Below are 24,160 nucleotides of genomic sequence, written 5' to 3' on the forward strand. Positions count from 1 at the left end.
ATGTTTGTAGTCAGGCAGCTGGCTAAAAATCACAATAAAAGCAAATGTTGCAAGTACAAAGCACAGAAAAGCCTAAGTCTTCCTTTAATGCTTTACTAGCACTTCACTAATAGGCCCATGGGGTGCAGTCAGTCAATAATAACCCAATAAAATCAATAACGATAAACAAGAGTCAGTGTTCTAATAAAAATAGAATTTTTAAAATCCAAACCAGCTGTTCCAGTGTTATGTACAAACACAGGCCTGGTGTGAGGGTTCACTCTGGTTCCAAATATCCGTGTTCAGCTGCCAGTCCCACCTGCAGCTTCCTTGGAGGAGGATGAAGTGATGGACAACTCACGACCACCATTTATTGCCAAGGTGAACACACACATTTATTGCCTGCTTTCATCTGTGATTTTATTGGTACTCTCCAAGTTCCATTTTCTTTTTACATATTTACTTCACGTGCTTTGTTTGACACAAAAAGTGAGAATATTTGTTCTCCAGGATTTTCCAAGCAGAATAGAAGACTATACTTTATAAAGACTTTGGTCAACTATGAAACACCCTCCTTGGGTTAAAATTGGATATTTTCTACACAACTATCAGGCAATAAATTCCCTATTTCTGTCTCCACATGCTATGGAAAGTTATCTGGAGAGTGTATGTAAGAGATGAGGAGGAGCAGAACTGAGGAATCAGAGGTAATATTTTGGCTGTTGTACAGTTAAGAAAGAACTGCTTTTATTAGATTGCTTTGGTCTGATAAAATAACTTCTGCTTCTCAACTCCATAAACATCTAACAATGAAAATATTTAGAATTGGAGAAAGATAGCAACAGTTATCTCAAAAATGAGCAATAAGTTACTCTGCACTCCCTAGAAGAAGAGAACTAATTCTTCCCAACCTTGTCCATCATCTGGAAGGTTTAAGACCAAAGGCCCAATCCATCTCTTAGGGGAAAAAAATAATGAAAGCCCCACTTTATACAGTTTTTAAGATTTGAAATATGTTAGGAAGATTATTTAGAAGTTTCTGAGTTTAAAACCAAGTTTAGCTTTAATCCTTTGATGTGTAGAGTCTGATTTCCCTTTAACAGGGGACAGAACTGAAGCACAGGTTTGTGCTTCATCCCAATCCCACAAAGCTTTTGAGCAGTTTGATCTTCCCACTAAAGAGACCTCAGTTTCCAAAAAGAAATACAAGGTTTTGAGACCAGAAGTGTTTCAGCCTGGAATAGATGCCACAAATAAGAAAGAAACTAGTGCTTAACAAGTGCAACCTGAAGATGGGTGGCATCAGAGAACAGAAGCACAACTTGAGCACCAACTGCCCTCGTGGACACAGAAATGTTCAAATATGTTAATACCTCAAAGAGAAGAGAGTGAATGACAGAGGAAGGCTCTTAGCAAAGGGGTAGTGAAATAAATAGGTCATATCCAATCTTTCCTCCAAATTGTTGCAAGAAAATTTCTACATCTAATTTGTTTTGCTGAACAGTTTGGACAGTGCACAGTCTGACCAGGTACTGTTACACAGAGATGCTACCAAAGAGGTGCAAAACTGGTACCAAATTGCCTCTCACCTTCTTATCAAAGCTAAAGCTGAAAGCCACTAAAGATGGCTTTATCTCAAGTACAGTCACACAGGTAAAAAAGGATATCACAAAGGCTCCTTAGAAAAGTCTCTGTCCAAAGATAATTTTTAACAATTACCTCACTCTTGGATATCCTGATGTAGATAAACTGAGAGAAAATTCTCCACAAAACAGATTTGGCTCTCATTTACACTCAAAAATCTACCCCTCTAATGGCATGAAGGATGCTCCCTATCTTTTTCCTATCTACTCTTAGACATATTTTCTTAACTGGGTGATGAAATTTATCTTCTAATATACAGCTTCTTCTGAATGCTCTCTGACAAACCCCATCAAAAAGTGCTGTGTTATGCTCCAATCACATGTAGAGTAATGGTTTACTCATTTTCTGCATGAAAAGATGGGCACAGCACTTTGCAGAAACTATCAAACCTCTCATTTCTTGTGCTCTTTCTACAGTGCTCCTTTTGCCAACATCATTAATTGCACATGACTCTGCTGCATATACTAAGAAACACAGGCCTGGCCAAAAGCAGTTCCTGGCACCATTGCCACTCTGATATATGCATTTCAGCTTAACAATATTATCAACACATGGTTTGGAATCTTACTCAAAAAAAAAAAAAAAAAAAAAAGAAGTTTTACCATCTCTGTTACTATGAAGAAAGGAAAAGTTCTCCAAATCGAGGTGATGCCTTAAAATCCAAATTACATAGATTTTAACACAGTTTTTAACACTTTTAGAATAGAACATTTAGCTAAATAGCGTTTGTACTAAATTCCTGAAATATTGTTTAATATTCCCTGTCAAGGATTCCAATGGATAAAGATTTTTAGAACATCTTGTCTGTAGAGAATGTGCTCAGACAAGACATAACAGGCACATTGCTTGATCTAAGCAAATCAAAACTACTCAAGAGGACTCAGAAGCCTTGAAACTGTTCCAATAAGGGAAGAAGGTGATGACAAAGAGGAGTGTGGGGAGGAAGGGGTGGTCTTATGACCACTGACTCAATTTTGGGATGCATATCTGTGGGAGGTCCAATGGGATGAAGAGTTTTGGGACTGAGTGTAACTAATGATGTAATGGTCAAATATTATAATTAGGTAGTGTTATAAAAATTGTAGAGCCTGTGCTATGTGGGTGTGCAATATGTATATTGTGCACCTAAAGTGCTTTAATTAAGGAACTGCTCTCTACCTTCTTCTACCCCAAATTACCCAGAAAAATTACTCCTTTGATTTTAGGGAACAGAGGTATTATTTAAGAGGGAGCAGAGAACACCTTATTAGCAACAACTGAGAGGCCACAGCTTATCCTGTTGGCTGGGGTAGAGTGGCACAAGGTTTCTAATATCCTTCAAGACGACCATTATTTTACCACAGAGACACAAGCCCGTGCTCTGTGCACATTTTTATGAGGGAGAGGTGCGGACGCCCAATCAGACGGAAAGGCCCAGCTACGTGCTCGTGAAATGAATTACACCGACGGTTGTTATAAATCTTTAACATAGCTCAGGAGATCAATTAAGATGTTCAAGCAGCTACAAAAAGGATGATTGAGGCAAATGGTAACATCAGGATGACCATATGGTGAGGGAACGCCAGAACCGCGTGGACATAAAACGTGAGCCACGGCAGCGCCACCGCTGAGGAACAGCGGGAGGGAAAGGGACGAGGCACTGAGGGAAATACCTGAGGGATAACAGAACACCATGGGAACTGTCCAGCCTGGAGAGGACCAGGCTGAGGGGAGACCTCACTGTAGTCACAATTTCCTTGGGAGGGGCAGGCACTGAGCTCTGCTCTGTGGGGACCAGGGACAACACCCAGGGAATGGTTGGAGCTGTGCCAGGGCAGGGTCAGGTTGGATCTCAGGGAAAGGTTCTTCCCCCAGAGGGTGGTTGGCACTGACCAGGCTCCCCAGGGCAGTGGGCACAGCCCCAAGGCTGCCAGAGCTCCAGGAGGGTTTGGATGATCCCCTGGGGCACAGGGTGGGACTCTTGGGTCTGTCCTGTGCAGGGCTGAGGGTTGGACTGGATGATCCTTGTGGGTCCCTTCCAACTCAGCATAATCTGGGATTCTGTGATGAGGGACTGCAGGGAAGCAGGAGAGGGACTCTATGTCAAGAACTGTAGTGATAGAACAAGGGGGAATGGGTACAAATTGAGAGAGGGGAAATTTAGGTTAAACATATATAAATATATAAGTATAAACATAAGAATATAAATATATAAATAAAATATATAATTTTTTTCACTGTGAGGCTGGCGAGACACTGGAACAGGAAGGGCATAGCTGCCCCAACCCTGGCAGTGTTCAAAGCCAGCTTGGATAAGCCACTGGACCTTGTGCAACCTGGTCCAGTGGGAGGTGTGCCTGCCCAGGGCGGGGTGGCTGGCACTAAATAACCTTTGAGGTCCATCCCAAGCCCTTAACACTCTATGATTTTATAAGACACATGCAGGATTTAATAATATGAGACTCCAGTAGGGGCAATGTGCTTTATTCCTATAAGTCCCAGGTGCAGGGTGTTGGCACACCATAGAGCTGATGATCCCAACCCCAACTGGCGCGGGTGGAGAATCTGTGGCCCAGCCCTGAACACCTCCAGGCAAACATAGCTGAATGTTTAAAAGAAATATATTAATCTGAGACAATCAGCTGTAAACAGCAGTGATTTCATCTCTTTCCTGACCTGCAGGGATGGCACAAATTAATTGACTGGCCCTTTTTAAGATCTCAGGCAGTTTCTCTCCAGGTTGTTCACTGGGCTGTGTTACCAAGAGCCATCATCTCTGCAGGACACAACAGCCCATGGACAACTTGCTTCCCACGTAGTTGTGTGATTATAAGGTGATAACAGCACTATTAAGTCATATCACTGCTGCACTAAGGGAAAAAGACTTTCATTTCCTAAGGTTGTTCAAGCTGCTGAAGTGCAGTGGACAATTTAGCCTAACCTTGCACAGCAGTCCTAAATCCATACTGCCTAATGAAGGCACATGATGGAAAACACATCCTCAACACCTGATTGTGGAGAGGAAACAGTGCAGAACCCACCTTTTGCAGAGCCCCACTCCTTCTCTGAGCAAGAGAATTTAAATAGAATATTAGACAGCTATTTTAAGAATACATGAAATGACTTCATTTTTAGTTCCATCTGAAGCTTAGTTCTAATCTGAAGATTAAGTTTACTTCACCTTATGATTAAGTTCATTTCCCTCCCACACTTGATACTAAGTATTGACCCTAAATAATAATACTTAAAATATTTCTATCACAAAATATAGTAAGGGTGGGATTGTTTCACCTCCTTTGATATCAGAAAAATTAACTGGAAATAAATTACTGTCATCAGACCCTATTTAACCTCATTCTTAACAACAACAATTGTTCTCAGGTGCCAAAAATTCCAGAGTAGCCAATGTTTTTTAGTGTTTTTAATTTTCAGTCATCCCCTTTTGAATTTGGTTCTTTCTTACTAAGCCAACACTGTGCATTAGAGCCCAAAAATTTGGTCATTTCTATGTTAAAAAACACAATAATATTTTGACAGAAAAATTTAAAAAAATTACAAGATAATGTTACTTTCCAGCTCTAAACAATACTTTTTAAAAGGAGATGGAAATGGAATAAATGTTTTTGCTTTCAATTCTGGCCTGCACAGTGACTACAGTCAAAACTGGTGAAAGATGAAGTTGTCAAGGTGAAGGAGAGTATTAAGACATTTTGAAAATTAACTTCTAGGTATAAAAAAATCACTAGAAAGATTGTTATTGATTAAGAGTTATTCTTTTTTACTTTCTGTGCATGCTCTGTTCTACCAACGGAGATGGATGGAAGGGGTGTGCATGGTTTTCAGTCAGATGAGATTTATGTGAGGACCTGCTTGGAGTCCAACAAAAGACCAAACTAACTCTCAGTTGATGTACCAGGAAACTGGGGAGGGCAGGTCACAGAACTGCAGAAAGATTTTGTGTCATACCTTAAGAGGTGAACACATACACAGGGTAGAATTAGCTTAGATAAAAGGAAGAAATTCTTCCCTGTGAGGGTGGGGAGGCCCTGGTACAGGTTACCCAGAGAAGCTGTGGCTGTCCCTGGATCCTTGGAAGTGTCCAAGGCCAGGTTGGATGGGGCTTGGAGCAACCTGGGCTAGTGGAAGGTGTCCCTGCCCATGGCAGGGGATGGAACAACATCACTTTTAAAGGTCCCTTCCCACCCAACCCATTCTGTGATAACTGTATATGATTCAATCATAGATCAGATGGGTTTCAGTCCCCAGAGCCTAAAAACCCAACCTGTCCATTCTGTCATGAAGAAACAACCTATTAAACATTCAGAACCATCCCATTTGGGCATCATCACAAAGCAACCAGATAGTGTTTGCTATCCCTATGACTTGGGCACAGAGCCCTGATGGCAGCTCTCCTACTCTCTTTGACAGAGAAGAAGCTGAATTTCTGCCTCTAGTGGAGGGAGAAGCAAATAATTGGGGGAAATAGCATCCCCTGAGTGATTGCCAAGAATTCCCACAAAAATAAACACAGTCTGGTGGTTATGTTCTTAACAGCTGTGTTAATGGGGTTAAAGAAACCTTAAAGAAACTCTGTCTTTTTTTAAATGAGTTCTGTTCTTAAAAACCTGATATGGTACAAGTTTTGCTTTTAAACCCAGCGTGGTCTGCAACTGAGAAATGTGCCACTCCAGCAGCCATGGCAATTCCTGAGGGAGTGTGTCCTCTCTCCCAGGACAGCCGTGGACTACAGACAGGACAATGATTGTGGAAAGCCTCAATATCTTCTTACAAAGAGTTTGTGGCAAGAAAAGTATGTGTTTGGGTACAGCAGCTGGTATCTCATGTGGTATCTCATCACACTCTGTTTCCTTCTATACCTTAAGTTCAAAGACATAGATATTAAAGTCAGAGATTTTTCATAGGCATAATTGACCTTCTATTAAAAACTGAAAACAACAAAAAAACAACAGCAAAAAAACCAAAATAATGTAGAATAATGAAAGTATTTTCACTCTTACTTTTTATTTCTCCTGTGCAAAGAACTCATGGGATGAAATTCAGGAAAAAGAATCACCACCTCTGATCCTGTCCCCTGTCCTGTCTCAAAATAGGCAAAAGCCCCAGTCCAGTGTCAATATAACAATTTTTATGGAAATAAAGCATGGCAAGGGAACACTATGGAAGGCAAAGGAAAAGCAACTCTGTGGATTGCAATCCCTACGTACTTCCCAGTGATTCCAACATCAGCTCCTGCTTTCTCAACTTATTTTCTGGTCTTTTAGTAGCACCGAGGTTCCAGTGGCACAAACTCTGTATCCACTGGGATATCATGCTTATTATTGAATCCACTGGATTTCTGAAGAGGAGTAAAAGCAGCATTTGCTGACTAAAATCATGTTCTTGGCACTGTTAAAACAGTGCAGAGCCTTAAAGCTACCTCACTTTAGCTGCCTTTGGGCCTCCTGAGATCCATAGGCACGGGAAAGGGATGCACAGCACCCAACATAAAGTTAATTACTCATTAGCCTTATTTAATATAACCCAGAGAAGAAACAGTAGCTATTGATACTTCCCAGAAAGAGCAAGGACACGGGGTTTGTTTACACACTGCAAACCTTTTCACCCAGCTCACCATCCCTTATAGCAGGGTCTAATAACCACTCCAGAGCCTCATCCTCTAACACTGTCTCCACCTTCCAGTTATAAAAAATCAGAAATAAATGTGGAAATACACAAATAACAGTCCTGTGCCTCTTTCATCTGGTCAGACTACCCATCTGACATCTCTCCCCCAAGCCCTCCTACACAGGCACACGCCAACCAACCTGCTGCCTCCAGTGCAAGGCCAGGGAGGACAGGGACATGGTCCTGGGGGCAGGGATATGAAGGGACAGCCACAGACACTATACAAGGGAGGTTGTTTTATCCCATGGCCCTTGCTGGCTCACATGAGCCCGGCTTCTCAAATCACTGTCTCCTTTGGACAGAGTGACTGCCTTCAGATTAGTTCTCTGGTAGCAAAATAGCCATTCCCCAAATCCCAGACGCTTCCAGATGAAGGGCATCACTGCAGCCTCACAAAAAAAAAAAAAAGGCCAACGAGATATTTTTTCAAGCTATAATCAACCTGCCAAAAGATTACAACATTCCACAGTATTCAGGATAGGAAAAAAAATAAAAAAGTTCTCAGCACCAACTGCAACAGCAGTGGGGTCTCCCTGAGTAGTGCAGCTCTGAGAGGAATGAATCATTTCAATCTCCTTGCAAATGTCAGACTGATTCTCCGTGTCATCTGTGGCTCTGAAACGGTTTCAAGTGAGCCCTGCTGTCGCTGCAGGGGGCTGGGGAGGGAGGGCTGGGCAGAGGAGGCAGCCTGAGGTGCCTTCACACCTCTGCCATGGGCCAATTGCTGCAGCTGCACAGCCAGGGCTGGGCTGAGCCCAGAGCAGGGTCTGGGCATGAGGAGGAGCTGCAGGAACACAGAGCAAAGCTTTCATTTCATGCTGCCTCAGCAGATACACCCATGTGGGTTCTCAGGTACAGCATCCAACACAGGTGACTTTATGTCTCATGCTACCAGATATACAAGTTCCTCCACTTAGTGAGGCACTGGAACAGGTATCCCAGAGAAGCTGTGGCTTCCTCACCCCTGGAAGTGCTCAAGGGCAGATTGAATGGGGTTTTGAGCAACCTGGTCTAGCAGTAGGTATTCCTGCTCATAGCAGAGGTGTTGGAAGATGATCTTTAAGGTCTTTTCTAACCCAAATCATGCTGGGATTCTGTGATTCCACTCAGTTACTGGGTACTGGACATGCTCAGGTAAAGGCCAGCATTGCAGATTCCAGAAGCATGGATGACTGGCATCATCTATATCACAGAATCATAGAGTGGTTTGGGTTGAAAGGGACCTTTAATACCAACTCATTCCAACTCTTATTTCCATGAGCAGGGACACCTTCCACCATCCCAGTTTGCTCCAAGCCTCATCTATCCTGGCCTTAAATGCTTCCAGGGATGGGGCAGCTACAGCTTCACTGAGAAACCTGTGCAAGTGCCTCACCACCCTCACAGCCAGGAATTTCTTCCTGATATCTCATCTAAACATACCTCCTTCAGCCTGAAACCACCCCCCCTTGTCCTGTCACTCAAGAACTTTTCTCTTGAGTGTGTCTCTGTATATAGTCCCTCCATCTTTTTTATAAGCTCCCTTCAGGTACTGAAAGGCAGCAATTGGGTCACCCTGAACCCTTCTGTTTTCCATAATGAACAATCTCAACTGTCTGAGCCTTCCCAAGGCAGTTATGGGGTCTCCAATACACAGCTGCCTCAGCACACCTGGTTTCATCAGGCACAGAGCAAAAAGGCCATTGCAGAATATCACCACTTGCTGAGTTACACCAGTGGAATTTCTATTTTTGCAGAGCAGGAGAAAGAAGATAATAGAAGAAAGAGCATGGAGATGAACCTCCTGCAACTCGTGGATGCATTAGTGGCCATGCAATAACTACAATAATCTCCTTCCCAGCTAGGTCATAGAAAAGCTAAAGGTGAGGTTTAGACCTCTTCAGACACATGCCTTAACTTCGACTCCAAGCACACGAGATGCCCTCAGGGATATGTTGTTGCAGCTGTGCCTGATCCTACCTTTGAACATGCTTTTCCTTGCTGCCCTGAAACTGCCTGAGAGCAACTCCTTGTAACTATTTAATTAGAGGTGACTGCCACTGCAGAGCGTGGGCTTGGGAAATAAGTCACTTTTATATTCCCACCTGGCACACTGCACTGCCATCATCCCAAGCATGGAGCTCCATCCAGCACAGTCCTGCTGGCAGGGGAAGGGCTGGAGAGGCTGCAGGAGACTCCCCTGCAGCAAACAGGGGGCACTCAGAAGGGATCAGGTCCCTCCATGCTTACTCTGCTCTACGCCCTGCAAGTATTCCAGATGAAACCACAGTCTAGAGGTGGGCAATAGCTCAGCCATACCCTGCTCTGCTCAGAAATAAGAACATGCAGACGTTGCAAGTGTGAACTTGTCTTTAAATAAATGCACACAAACTGAAAATTATATTCTACAAAGCAAGAAACCCTTCGGCTTCAGAGTTTCCAAACAATCTCCCCACTTTAAGTAACTTCTCATATTGGGTGTTTTCTTACAGTTTGAACACAAAATTCAACAGAAAAAATATTTTTTTCTGTCCTAACTTTGGTCAAAAACTGCAAACCAAAGTGACTATTAAATCTTTTTGGTGGAAAAAAAAAATGGAATCAACAATGAAGCAAAGCAAGAGCTGTAAGAACAGGTCTGACAAGGAGTCTCCCCTGGTCCCCAGAATTTGGTCCAAATGATCCCTCATGTCCATCCCACCACTTGGATACAGATACAGGGTAATACACAAGCTGATGGAAGAGAAACCTGGGGAGGGAAATGAGCAGGACACCTACACAAGGACAGTAAATGCTGTGCCAAATCTATCAAGATTTGAAGACAGGTTTGCTATTGCACCTTCACTACCCACGTGCAAAATAAAATTGATGTGAAGAGTCAAAGGAAACAGGAGACCCAACACTGGGCAGGAGACAGTTTAGTCAAGACAGAAGGCGGTCTTGAGTGTTCAAAGAGCTGTACTTTGGCCCCTTCTTCTCATACCAGATGGATTTTCTGGCTGAGACTTATCTGTAATTTTCCTCACAGCTACTTTACAAGGGGAACAGAGCAAAGAAACCACTTGGATCTGATTTCTCTAGAACAGGAGAGAGAATATCCGCAGTGCTGTTTTGGATCTCCTAAGTCACAGGAGGCACCTTACCCCGTTACCTCCCAGTTCCTGAGTTTGTTGCATTTCCTTGATCACAATCCAGGTTTTGCACTTTCCACTTGACTCTAAATTCTACAAAAGGGCTTGATTAGGTTCAAATGTGGAGCTCAGGAAAGCTTCAGAAAATCTCCTGAGTCTCTTAAATACGTAGGCTAAGAAATCCACGTGTTCCAGGGCTTCACAACCAGAACGTGGGTATACCAGCTTGCCCAAAAGTTGGAATTAATGCAGCAACCTAAACATCAGCAAACTGGGGATGCTGGAAAGAGACTCTAGATCCAGGTTTTTCATCTGGCCTCATCCCAGTGATATTCTGGCACAGCCCCAAACATGCCAAAATGCTTTGGTGTCCTAATCCGCATTAAAGCCCTCACATACAGCTCTATTCCACACTTCCTAAATCCTCTTTTCTCTTCAGCAGACAAAACCCCCCGATTTTCATACATCCAGAAACGCTTTATGTTTGATCCTAAAAGCACTGGTTACTCTGCTGTCATTTTTTTTATGTCAACAGTGTCACATATTAATGACCTTCTCACCTGATTGTCACGTAGAAAACCAAAAGGCTACAAGTGTTACACAAAGTGCTTCCAGCAAACAGAGCAATAAAGTGTAGCAAGTCAAAATTCCTGCACTTTCTGGGTCTTTAAGGATGAATTCCAATTTGATGAGGTTTAGAAAAAAGATTGTGTAGGGGTTGCTTGTGAAGAGCAACCTCCTACAACCTGGTCCAAGGACAGTCAGACAAAACTGGAGTGAGAGTTATTAATAAAAATCCATATGCCTCAAAAAGAGCCATAGGATAATTTCTCTACCAAGTTTAATCTAAAGAAGTTTTAAATCTACTTATAAATCCATGAAACTGGTTATTTGCTCTTGCTGCCCATTTGCTTGTGTGTAGAAGACTCACATTTATCCTGTTTTCACTCAAGTACTGTAGTTTTCATTCTCTTCCTCCAAAGACTACTAGAATCCCAGATATGTGAATTTTAATACCACACTTTAGTAAAAAAAGTAGTCAAAGCATTGAATCCACTAAAATGTTTTTGGAAACTCTTGGAAAACTGTCACACTGCTGAAAGGAACATCAAAGAGTAAGTGATTCCTAAAAAAAAAAAAAAAAGGAAACCCCCTACACACACATGCCCTTCCTGATTCATTCCCTACTACAGCAGATTTTAAGGAGAATATACTACTGTAAAACAAACACATCCTCACTTTTGAAGCCATTTTCAATATACATAAAATTACTATTTATACCTCCTCTCTGCCTTATCTTTTATAACTTGCATCTTTTACTGATGCTTACACCAGCCTCCCCCTCAAACACTGGGTTTATTCTTTAGTGAAAACCTTCCTAAAAACACAGAGGTGGAAAATTACCTTGTACTGTAAATCTACTATGTCACTGAGGAAGGGAAATGAGAAATGAGAGAGTTTGGAAAGACACTGAAGCTGGAGAGATGTTCACCTGTGATACAAAGCACGTAAACACATCATCTCTAAGAGGTGTATAAGGCATAAAAGCAGTTTAATGACACAGACAGCATTCTGCAAGCCCAAAATCTTACAGGGTTATTGGAATTTTTACCCTACCACAGAGTCTACAGACAGTGGGGCCACAGCAATCCCCAAAAACCTCAGCAATGACCTCCAAAATTTGTGTGTGTCTCTTCTACTCTGCTTGCAGCCAACCCAGCATCCTCATGATCCATGAGCACCACAGTGTGTCCCTTCTCAGAGAGAGTCACCCATGGTCCCAGCAGGGCAGGAACTACCAGGGGGAGTTATCCCAATTTGCCTTTGAAGTTTAATGCTGTCACCCAGGTTTGTTCTTCACGCACACAAAATACTACATTTTGCACTGCTTTGAGGATCAGGTCCTTCCAAGATTTAGAAAAAAAGAAATAAAAATAAAGTACATAATGATTACAGACACTGATTTTTATCCATGGGAAAACTGTATTTGTCAAGGAATAAGAGCGTGGGGGCATCAGCTTCAGTGAACTCACCAATGGAGCAGCTTTCTGGAGTCATTACAAAACTCAGTTTCAAGTTGCAAGAAGACCACAAACTTTAATTAGTGCAACAAGAGGGGAGGGGGTGAACAAGCCCAAAGCCTCCTTCTGAATAATTGTCTATTTGTTCATCACTAGAGCTTCCCCAGGCTAATTATTCGCTTAAGAAGATACCTTTAAAAATCCACTCATAAAGAAAAAATAAAAGAAATCAGCCGTTTGTTTTCCCAGCGTGGGGTTTACACTTTTTAAAGTTTCAGCAACACAACGTACCAGATATTTGGTGTTACAGATGGTTGTGGGGAACCAGAAATACTTGAAGGAGGAAGGGCAAGCTGTACTTTTTGTATCTCTTAGCGGGACTTAATGCCTTTTCAGCAAGAAATTCAGCAGAATCGCGTTGGCTCGCGAGCACTTCTCCAAACCTGGATGAAGAGGCAGCTCCAAGGGCCGTGCTAATTGTGCTGAAGTGAATTCTAATGGTGTGTTGGAAGTTGCACTCGTGGTTCCAAAACAGAGGTTAAAACTTTATAGCTTTATTTAAAAGTTTCGTGGCATTGAGGACCCTCTTGGGATGCACCCAGAGGTGCTTCTTGCATCCTCCCTCCGCCAGCTTTTGCACAGGTAGCAGGTCTCTCTCCCCCTTGTTCCCACTCTCCCTTTTTTGTGTTAACAATTAATTATGACACATATTTCAATTAGCATCCCGGCCCTGTGATCAATGACCCACGTGCCTTTGAAACGTGGGCTCCGGGAGGAGCCACCACAACCCTCCGTGCGGGTTCCAAAGGGTTAATCCCCCAGCGAATTCCTCAGATGTGTAATTTAATCCTTCATAACTGCTGAAAATTGGAGCCCACATAATTTATTTTCTTTGGTCTGGGCACATTTGCCTCATGCTTGGCTGTGGGCTGACTTCAGAGAGACACACCTAAAGCCCTCAAGTGTCCCAAGTGACCCATGTCAGTCATGCAGAGAGATTGTGGTACTTGGAGGGAGCCCAAGGATTAGGTGTTCCTGAGAAGGTTTTTTTGGCTCTCCAAAGCCCACGGGTGCCACGGGAATGGGCCGCGCTCCTCCCGCCGCCGGGAAGGCCACATATCCACGGGGGATCCGACCACTCCGAGACAGGCCCTGCACAAAGGTACACATTAAAATAAATAGAACATGCCACCAGAAAGCACACAGAGAGGGGAGCAGGAATTGCTGAGCGGAGAGAGACAGGGGAACAATTGCTTCATTGTGGAGCCAGAGTGAGGAATCGCAGATCCGAGCTCCACCTACAGTCCCCTTTGCAGAGCTGACTCCAGCCCTGCCTTCCCTCCCCTGCCTGCTCCTGGAATCTTTTTTTTTTTTTAATAATTCTTTCTATTCGATTTTTTTTTTCAGTAATTATTTTCACTGCCAAAGTGATCTGCATTTCTATTTCAGCCCAGCCTGAACGTGGCTAAAGCTGTTGCACTGTCCCGGTACTTTTAAGGTTAGTTTGCTGTCTGTATTTTGAAAGTAAATAGCCTGCTTTTTCCTGGAATTTATTTTAGGATTCTGTCTCTATCTCTGGCTTTCATTTGCACCAGCTTCGTATCGTCTGACAGTATTTCACATTTTTATTGCAATTTGATTGCAGTGCAGTAGTTTCATCATTCCAGGAAAAAAAAATATATATATAAAAAATTTGTCTAAATTGTACTCTTGCCCTTCCTAAAAAAAAAAAAAAAAAAAATCAAATGAAATCAAGCTTCAAACATGATTGGGGTTGTAACTTTTAAAAGCAGTAGCCAGCCTCTGAAAGCATGAAGTAAAATCATTCCTATTTTCTATTTAATTTTAAAAAAAAAAAGTTTTAGACCCTAATTCAAGCTTTGATGTTGGTGACACAAAATACTGTATCTCCTACACCAGAGTTGTGTTTGAGGCAGAGGACTGGGTTACATGAGGGGGGCTGCATGCCCAGATAACCACATCTGAAGCCTGGCCAGCAGCCTGGGTCACCCTTGAGACCTCACCATCCTTTCATGGAGCTCCAGGAGGCAGCAGGGCCAAGGTCATCCCAGTCCACACTTTGTACCCTGTGGCATCTCACAGGGTGTGTTTTCACCCAGTTGGTCCCTGCCATGCCATCACCTGGGATGCAGCTCCCCTGCCATGAGATTTATGATCCTTCCTGAGAAAAGCTGGACACAGCAACCATCAGCCTTCAGGTTTGGGCAGGTCACCAGTACCAGACCAGTCCCCTCACACTGTCCATGGGGAGAAAATGCCACAAATCATGTAAACAGGACATACCTACAGCCAAAACTCTCCTCCCAAGACCCAGAAGGGATTAGAAGATTTAAAGATGTTGTCCAGCTTCTGGGAAACTCCTTCATTCATCCCAATGACTGGCCTTTTCCAATCTAAACAATTCTATGAACTTCTGTCATCTTATACACCTTATAGGTGAACCTTATACAAGTTCTGCAAAGGTGCTGGATGTTTCTTAAGTGACAAAAGAAACTAAAAAAATAAGTAGGTACTTTAAATATATTGTGTTCCTTTCTGTTAACTCAGGCTCACACAAACCCCTGTGCCACATCAAAACAGGGAGCTCCATTTAGCACCCAGTCTCTTCCATTAAAGGAATTCCGACATTTGCATTCCCATCAAAATAATATTGTTGGGAAAGGCAAAAATTAGGATGGATGCCAAAACTTGGAAGGAGGAAAGGAAGCAAGTGAGACAGAGAAGGAAGACTTCACCTTGACTGAGAATAAGGTAGACTATCATTAACTTGTCAAAGGTTCTATCATGACCTACTAAGACAAATTAAGGGACTGGAGAACCTCCCTTATGAGGAAAGGCTGAGGGAGCTGGGGCTGCTCAGCCTGGAGAAGGGACACTGAGAGGGGACCTCATCAATGCCTGTCAGTGTCTGCAGGGAGGGGGCAGAGGATGGACCAGGCTCTGCTCAGGGATACCCAGCAATGGGACATGAGGAATGGGCTGGAACAGATGCCCAGGAAGTTCCACCTGAACATGAGGAAGAAGAACTTCTTCCCTGAGCAGTGACTGAGCCCTGGAACAGATTGTCCAGAGAGGATGTGGAATCTCCCTCACTGGAGATATCCCAGAACTATCTGGACACAACCCTGTGCTGTGTGCTCTGGGATGGCCCTGCTTGAGCAGGGAGGTGGGATGAGGTGACCCACTGTGGTCCCTTCCAGCCTGACCCATTCTTAGAGTTTGTGAAAAACACTCTTCTACACTGAACATATGAGAAACAGCAGACAAGCCATTTAAAAATTCTCCAGCTCTCCCAAGAACTTTTAATGAGCATCATCATCATCATCATCATCTCACTTCATGGTCCAATATGTCCAAAATTTACATAACTCCCATACGGTGGTAGGTTTTTACCATTCTTTCATCCAAGGTGAGAAAGCCAAGTAAGAAAGATGGAGGGATTTGGGTGCCAAAAGGAGTGTTAGAAATAGGATACCCTGTTCCATCTCCACTTCCCCAACGGTTCATTTCTCTGTGTACCCTTTTACGAGGCAGATATTTGACCTGTCACACCATGATGCATAAAATAATAATAAGTAATGAGTGGGTGGGTGATCTCACCAGTGTCTTTAAGCCTCCTGCAATGTGTGGGTTACGAGGTTTGAATCACACACAAGTAGGACCAAATTTGCCTGCTGCTTCAAAGAAACTGCAGGAGAAAATCAGAGAAAAGAAACTTCACCCAACTGCTGAAGAATAAAGGAAATTAAAAAATCTGAGACAAGAATGAGAAGCAAGTAGAGTAGAAACCATAATGAAAACATAAAGCAAGAGTAACTAGAAAAAAAAGCAGGACATGTCAAGCAAAGCTTCTGATAATTTTTATTCCTGATAAATGTTTCCTATTTAAAGATATATTGATAAATATTTATTTAATCTTATTTGGAGAAAAAAAGAACAGGTGTGACATTGATCCCTCCCATCACTGTCAACTCCCCTACCCCAGCTCCCACACCAGGAAGAAACTAGAGCAGAATCAACTATGGAGCTCATGTTACAAAAGAAAGAAAAAAAAGGAAAAAAAAAGGAAAAAAGATAGATATAAAACTAATTAAAAAAACCCCAAAACACACACACAAAAAAAACACCAAAAAAAAAAATCCCCCCAAAAAACCAAAAAAAACCAAAACCAACAACCAACAACAAACAAAATCATGCCCGGGCTGCATTTCTACCCCTGAATTATCCAGAGCTCTGAGCAGCCAGGGCTCTCAGGAGGTGGCTCTGCCACGAGGCTGCATGGCCAGGCCCTACATTTATGAATGAAATTGCTGCTTTTTTCCAAATGTGAGATCCCAGCCCATGGATGAGTGCCACCTTTTTTTTCCAAAACCCCGAGGAGAACGAGCACACTGCATTTCTCCAATTCAACGTTGATATATCTGATTTCCCTCCAGGACAGAACCAAACATGAAATAACACTGAACAGGCTGAGCATGGAGCTCAAACACTCACACTGAAAAGTTTTCATTCTCAGCTTATTTCCTAGTTTACAAAAGCTCTTATCAAAAAAGCTCTCTAAATTGGAATTAGTTAGTGATCCAGGTCTCTAAAGCCCAGGGACTGGAAGTGAAGATTTCTTAATTATACCAGCAGGGGCTTGATTTCTATTCTTAGTGCAGCTGGGTAATGTTGTTAGGTTCTTGCAGAGCACTGTTTTTCACTGGCAGGGATAGCCCCTAGTTTACTTGAACAAAAAAATAGAGTTCTTCAAATTGAAGCATCTTCACATAGGTAACAGAGCATGTGCACTTCAACCACCTACACAACCAACTCTTAAGCAGAGTCCAGGTTCCTTTAAAGTTCAATAATTGCTTACTTAGGAATCTAATCATCAGTTTCAGTTTTCACTCATCTAAATTTTAGGGGTTTTATTACTCTTTTTTGCTCCCAATAGGCTTCTGCAATACCTCAGTTTTCTCTCTTCTTCCTTGAAGGAACCAGCTGCTCAGCTGCAAATTCACCTACAGAAAAGGCTGGAGACCAGCCCCATAAGAAGGTTTTGGGATCATGATGCCAAGTGGTCACCTCCCAAGAACCCCCAACATTAAAAAAACATCCCCTCACAGCAACTGATCTTCTGTACAAATCCCTTTCCTCCTGTATTAAATATGTACCCAACATACAGAACAATACCCAAAACCAGCTTCCCACTTTTTATAAGAATAAAAAATCCCGCCCCACGATTGAAATCATCACAGGTTAAATATACAGCTCTGAAATCTTTAAAATGCTCAAATAAAACAACTCATTGAACAAAATATGGTCTAAAATATAGCAACACATGCCCACAGCTGCAGTTTAAGTGCATTGGGGGTAAGGGGTGGGGGAATGAAGCATATTAGTTTATCTTCTTAAGGTTTCTGGATAAAACTCAAGAAATTGGGTTCAATCCCCAGATAGGTCATATTTTTTCTTCTCATTACAATATTTGATTCATATTCTCTGAAGATAAGTGAACTCTGGACTCACAACAAGGTAGAGCTGTAACTATTAAAGTAAATATTTAAATCCCATCATTTGATGGTGGTTGGTCACCTTTGTGAGAGGAGGCTGGTGCTCATCCTTGGCATCCCTGGTTTTTTTCCCCACACAACGCACAAACACACAAAAAACTCCTGCAGGACAAGTCAACTGCACATCACGAGGCAACTGGTGGGTCACATGGGATGCTATTTTTAAAAAAAGGCCCAGAAATTTTTGCATCTTCACATTCCTCTCTGCTCAAGCTGTTTTATCAAAACTCAAGCTTTCTTGCTGGGAAACTGTTCCCTCCTTGGTACCTTTTCTGCCAAAACCCAACTGTAACAACAAAAGTTTATAAACAATGAAAATTCCAGCTGCTTGACATCAGTGATGTGAAGCTTTCACTTCACACTGATACAAATATTTACCCTGAGCTCTGGCAAAGCTTTCCTTGCCCATGTCGCCCTTAATCATACATTTTTCCTTGATTGAGTTATGCTTTCCAGTCCGTGATTTGCTCTGGTTTACTTTTTAACACATCCCAGAGGCTTTGTCAAACCCGGCTCTGTGCAGGCCCTGTCATTTGGTAGCTGCCAAACGTGCTGCTCAGAAGGACCTTGGCAAACAGCAAAACGGGGTCTTTTTTTCCTAACTGCTCTAATAAATGTGTTTGTTCTTTTCTGACCACCATTTATTTCTCAGATCCCACATATCCATAAAGCAATGAGCCAAGAAAGTAAGCAGAAACACACTCATTTTCCCTTTAATCTACTCCCTTGAGGCAATACACTGACTTCTCTTACAGACACCTTATAGCTAAGAAGCTGCAAACTATCAATGACTCACTTTTTATTATTATTTATGGGACAGAAAGGTTATTATTGCTCCCTCTGACAATAAAGAAATACTTTGTTGTTGCTTTAATACTTGCAAAACTAAATATACAGGAGTCAAAACAAATAAAAATCTACCTGAGCAAATGGTATCATCACAGGCTATTTTGACAGTTAAAATTAAATATATTCCCCCAAAAGAAACAAAAAATTGACAGATTTCTCAGTTACATTCACATAAAGCCAAGCACAAGAAGAAGAGAACTCTCATCTACATGTCTAACACAGAGAGGAAAAATTTATTTCAGCCTTTTCCTAAAAGTGGACCCAAGTTTTAGCTTTTCTTATGCTTTCTTCTCATACCTCTCTAGAATCCACTGAGAGGATGAAGGAAAGCAACAAGAACAGTGAAAGGATTTTGATCCCTGGGAAGAAGTTTTCTTAACTTTGTAAGTTTGTCCTTACAGGATGTAGCCCAGTTTCTGGTTAATCTTTGTGTGCAGGGTTGATAGATGTTCTCAGGGAAGTGAGATGGGAATTCTGCTTCCAAATTGAACAGGGTTTCATTCAGGACATGGATTTCCATGAATACTCAGCGGTAAATGTGATTAAACACAGATTTGGGGTAAATTTCTTTTCATACACCTTTTCTCAGTGTCCATTTCATAGTTATTCCTCATTCCCAGGATTTAGGCTGACATTATACTTGCAAGAATAAATGAAGAGCTGCCTTTTTTAATAATTATTTGGAAAAATAAACCTTTTTAAATTCATTAGGTAAATCTTAAACATAAGCCTATGCTTGGTGTGTTACTAAGGGATGAATCAGCTCCCAAATCTTTCTGAAGGTGGATCAGTCATCCATGGGAAGAGTCAGATAAACTGCACTTGGAGTAGCTCTAATCCACACTCACATGTAACAAGCAGCCTATTAAAGTAAATCGGTGCCATTTACAGGTTGCAAACAAAAGAAAACCTGAAATCCACTGCAAATAAAAATCAGGGTCAAGAATGAAAACAAAAAACTTCTAATCCACCTGAAAAAAATACTCAGATGTCCCAGATTTATTTACTATTTTAATAAAATTTACTATTTGAATAAAATTTTGGTGCATGTACTGTAAGATCCCAGGTGAACTGTTTGAAACCTAAGTTTTTTAGTTCTGCATTGAATTTTTTCTTCCCCTCTTTTTTTTTTTTTTTTTTTTTGCTTTTTCTTTCTATCTAATGTTTTCTCACTACTGGTCTTTCACACCAAAAGCAAGAAAACTTAGAAAAAAAATTTTGTGGTCCTAATAAGTCACTCTAGTTCAGGTCTAAACCTAATCTTTATCTAAAGATTAAGTATTTCAATAAAGCATAAACCTTATAAGAATTTTAGTATTTGGAATTTAATAAAGTTTTGCTTAGCTTATGTAAGATAAAATTATATGGAAATATACATTGTGATCATGGTATCCACCACCAGGGCTTTTGGGAGAAGTGGCAAAAGGGAAAAGCAATCTGAGAGGACTTTTGTATGACAAATTGTTAAGCAAGTGACAGATTCACACTTCAAGCTGGTCACTGCACATGACTTCAGTGCAGCATCTGCAGTGAATTTTCACCTCTGGCTGAAAGAGGAGAATCACTCAGGGTGGTCCCTTCTCCAGCCCCAGCATGGCAGGAACAGAGGAGACTGATATTTGTGACATAAAGAAACTAGAAAACTAAACCTGAAGAACTTAGAGGACAGATTATGTTCATTCCTTCACTTTTCCTACCTGAAATTTGCATTATCAAACTTCAATCCCTAAACAGAAAATATTTTCAAGTTGCTGGGTGCGTGCTGAGTGCTTTGGAATCTTCTAGTAAAACCCCTCTTTAAAGTCATTCAGAAGCCTTATATTTGCAATATACATATTTAAAAAATATTCCAGAATTACATTAGGGACATTTTAACATTTATATTCATGCAGAATGGCAGGAATGCAGTAATTGTATATATTGTGGTTCTTGTCAGCCTTAGAGAGATGCATTTTCATCCCTTGAGTTTCTGGGTTGGTTTAGAAATAGAAATATTTTGACCTGGTACAAAGGTGCCAGAATTCCCTCAAAGCAAAGTCAGAATAGAACAAAACCCATCCCAAAACACAGAGACAGAACCCATTGGCTGCTCTCACAGGGACAGGTGATGACATTTCCTTCACTTAACAAAATATCTGTCTCAGGTGGTCATTCCTCACCTCCTCCCAAGTCAAGGCACACAAAAAGGTGCTTCTAGGAAGAAATTTATTTAATTAGAAGGAAGAAATGTCCCAGTTCTGTAGGAATCCATAGTGAAGTACAGACAGGTAAAGTCAGGGAGATGAAACCCAACCCGTGTGTCTGCCACGAAAAACACACAACATGTCACAACAAACTGACCTGCAAATAAATGATCTAACAGGTATTTAACTCATATAATTAATAAGGTAAGAGGAAAATATCCAACAATTGCAGCTTTCTGCAGAGGAAATGTGCCACCAATAATCCAAGGACAAATTTACTTTTCCCCCTCCCTGAAAATTGCTCTTATCCCCAGGATTAATCCCATCACCAGTCACTGATTAAAGAAAAAAAAAAACATGTATGAAGGCTGAAAAACACAGAGATAAAGTGTTTTATTCTTCAAATTATTGAAATGGAAATGTTTTAAGTCACAAGTGAAATGGACAATTTGGACTGAAACCACCTTCATCCAAATCTCACTCCAGAGTTAAAAAATCAAAAACCTTTCAAGGCTTTTCATCATCTGGAAGAAAATATCAAGACTGTACTAAGATGAAATTCCTTCCTTGAATTAGTTATTTATATTTGACAGAACTTTTTTGTTGACTGAAAGGAGCTCCAGGTCAAAACATGTTAAGAGAACTATATTTTTGTCTAAATTGTTTATGAATTCTAAAGGTTTCTATTGCTGGAGTGCACAAAAAGGTGGTCATACAGATTTCCAAACCCCAAATTTCACTATGGATTTCAATGATTGCTCTGGAGTTGGTGGGAATAGAGACAACAAATGACACAGTTATTCCCTGCACACACTGTGAACTTCCAATGGCTTTTATATTCCTTTATTTCTCCATAAAATCAATTATTAGTATCTCCTACCCCTTTACCTGCCTGCTCAGTGTTTTCAACTTCTCCCTAATATCTAGAAAAAGGAGATAATTTTCTCCTGTATCTTTAAACATCAATTTATTTTCCCTCCTCTCTTTCCAAGATTGCAAGAACTAAAGTGGAAATCTCCAAACAAGTTGATTTTGGTTTGCTGGTTTTTCTTTTTATTAAAACAAGATATTTTTCCCAGTGATGCCAACAGGAAAGTTCTCTACTGTATCAGGTCTCTGTCATTCCCAGGTGGAAAGTCAGTAGAGGGAGCACAAGAGCACACAGAAAAATGTGAAAGGGCTACAAAAAGTCCTTACTTAATATCCACTCGTAATTAGTATTATTTTTGGGGTGTTTGTTTTCTTGAATATTCCCATCTGCTTCACCAGGTAACAAATGCTTAAAAATTATATAATAAAATCTTGTTGCTTTGATAAAAAACAGACCCAAACCCCCAAAAATTTAGCAGCACAGATGAAAAGCTGGAAAGCTTTCTCCCACCAAACAGAAAATTAGGCAACTTCCTTAAAATAGGCATCTTAATCATAATGCTGAGTAACTTCCTCTTTTAGTAACTGCCACAAAGTATTTCTGACCATATTCAGGGCAGAGCCTGGAATAAAATGGAATAATCACAGCAGAATTCATCGGGATCCACAAGAAACCATCAGTTCTGTGGAGACCTTGGACAAACTTTTCTTTATTACCTAACCAAGATGATGACAAAATTTGCTTGGTTTCATATTCTGTGATTAAACACAAATCTCAGTCCCCATTCATCCCAAATTTGCTGAATTCCCTAAGTTTTTCAAGAATTCCTCACATCTCGCTGCCGGAAATCTCCGGACTCGGCTCGAGCGAACTTGGAACCGTTTCTGGTTTTCTATCAAAACTATGGGAAATTCAATTATTTTTCATGGCTTTGGCTCCATCTCAAGCCCAACACTGCATTGCTGTGTGTGCTGCACATCAACTTCTCGGTTTTATTTAAACCTCAAAGCGAGATCGGGAGGACAAAGTCCTTCCTTGTATTATTGGACATAAATCCAGGGGAACAGCAGTGATTTTATCGGTGCTGTTCCAGCGTTACACCATTTGAAATGAAAACTTTCACGTGCGTTTCAAGGCTGGGGTGGGGGGGGGAAAAACAATCCCAACATCTCTACCATGAATCCCAGCAAACCACAGAGCTGAACATTCTTCTCATTCCTGTGCATAAAACTGTTAAACTTTGGTTTATAAACCCCTACCAGAGGGCTGAACACAGTTCCATGACTAAGTATACTGAAGTTTATGCTCTTCCCACTATTTTAAACTAATTCCATAAAATTGTGTTCCTTAGTCATGACTGGGAAATATCCCACTCTGGATTATTTTCCCCAAAGGTACAAAAATCCATTCAAAACAAAAATATCTTATTGTTCTTTTTTGCTTCCCATCCAAACCAACCAATTCACTGTAAAATAGAGAATACTGATATTTTGCTTCTAGTGTTTTTTACACATGAAGTATGGAGTGCTATGGTTTTGTAGAAGAATAAGAACAGACACACAGGAAAATTAAAGAGAATAATAATAATAAAAAAATCATAAAAAATTTCAGTTGACTTGATACCTTGAGCCTTGTGTGCATTAAACTTCTCCAGAACTGCTCTTTAAGGACCTTTTTTATTTCCTTTTACACCAACACAGCTCACACCCAAAAAACTGAGACAAATATTCCACCAATTAAAAGAAAACAGAGATCCTTTCCAGGCTTGAAGAATTTTAATTTGGCCACTAAATATTCCAGCAAAACTTTTCTTTCCCCTGCACTTAATAGAGCATCACAAAATCAGGGGCCAGGTATAAAAACCTCAAGGGTAGCTCTTGTACCAAAGTCCAACCAAACATTCAGAAGAAAAAGAAAAAAAATGTTCAAATATTCTGGAATATTTGAATACATTTTCAAAGGCTTAGAAGAATCTTCCACACAATTGCAGAATTTGATATATTTTATTGGCTATTGGGGTCTGAACTGGCACCACAGGACTTCAAGAAGCTCCCATGTAGTATTTTAATGTTTTGAATCGAGTTACTGCACTGCTCAGACCATCTCTTTTTTCACTCATGAATCATTTCCTTCTGCTGTCTAGTTCCCACCTCGTGTGAGCCCAGGCTAATATTTCCTTGTCTGCATTCAAATATTTATTTATATACATTCAGCAAGTATTAAATCTGCCCAAGTGTCATTAAAGCACTGTATTTCTTGCACT

Source organism: Manacus candei, unplaced genomic scaffold, assembly GCF_025592945.1.
Source record: "Manacus candei isolate 608988 ecotype Guabito, Panama unplaced genomic scaffold, ASM2559294v1 h1tg000077l, whole genome shotgun sequence".
Classification (NCBI taxonomy): domain Eukaryota; kingdom Metazoa; phylum Chordata; class Aves; order Passeriformes; family Pipridae; genus Manacus; species Manacus candei.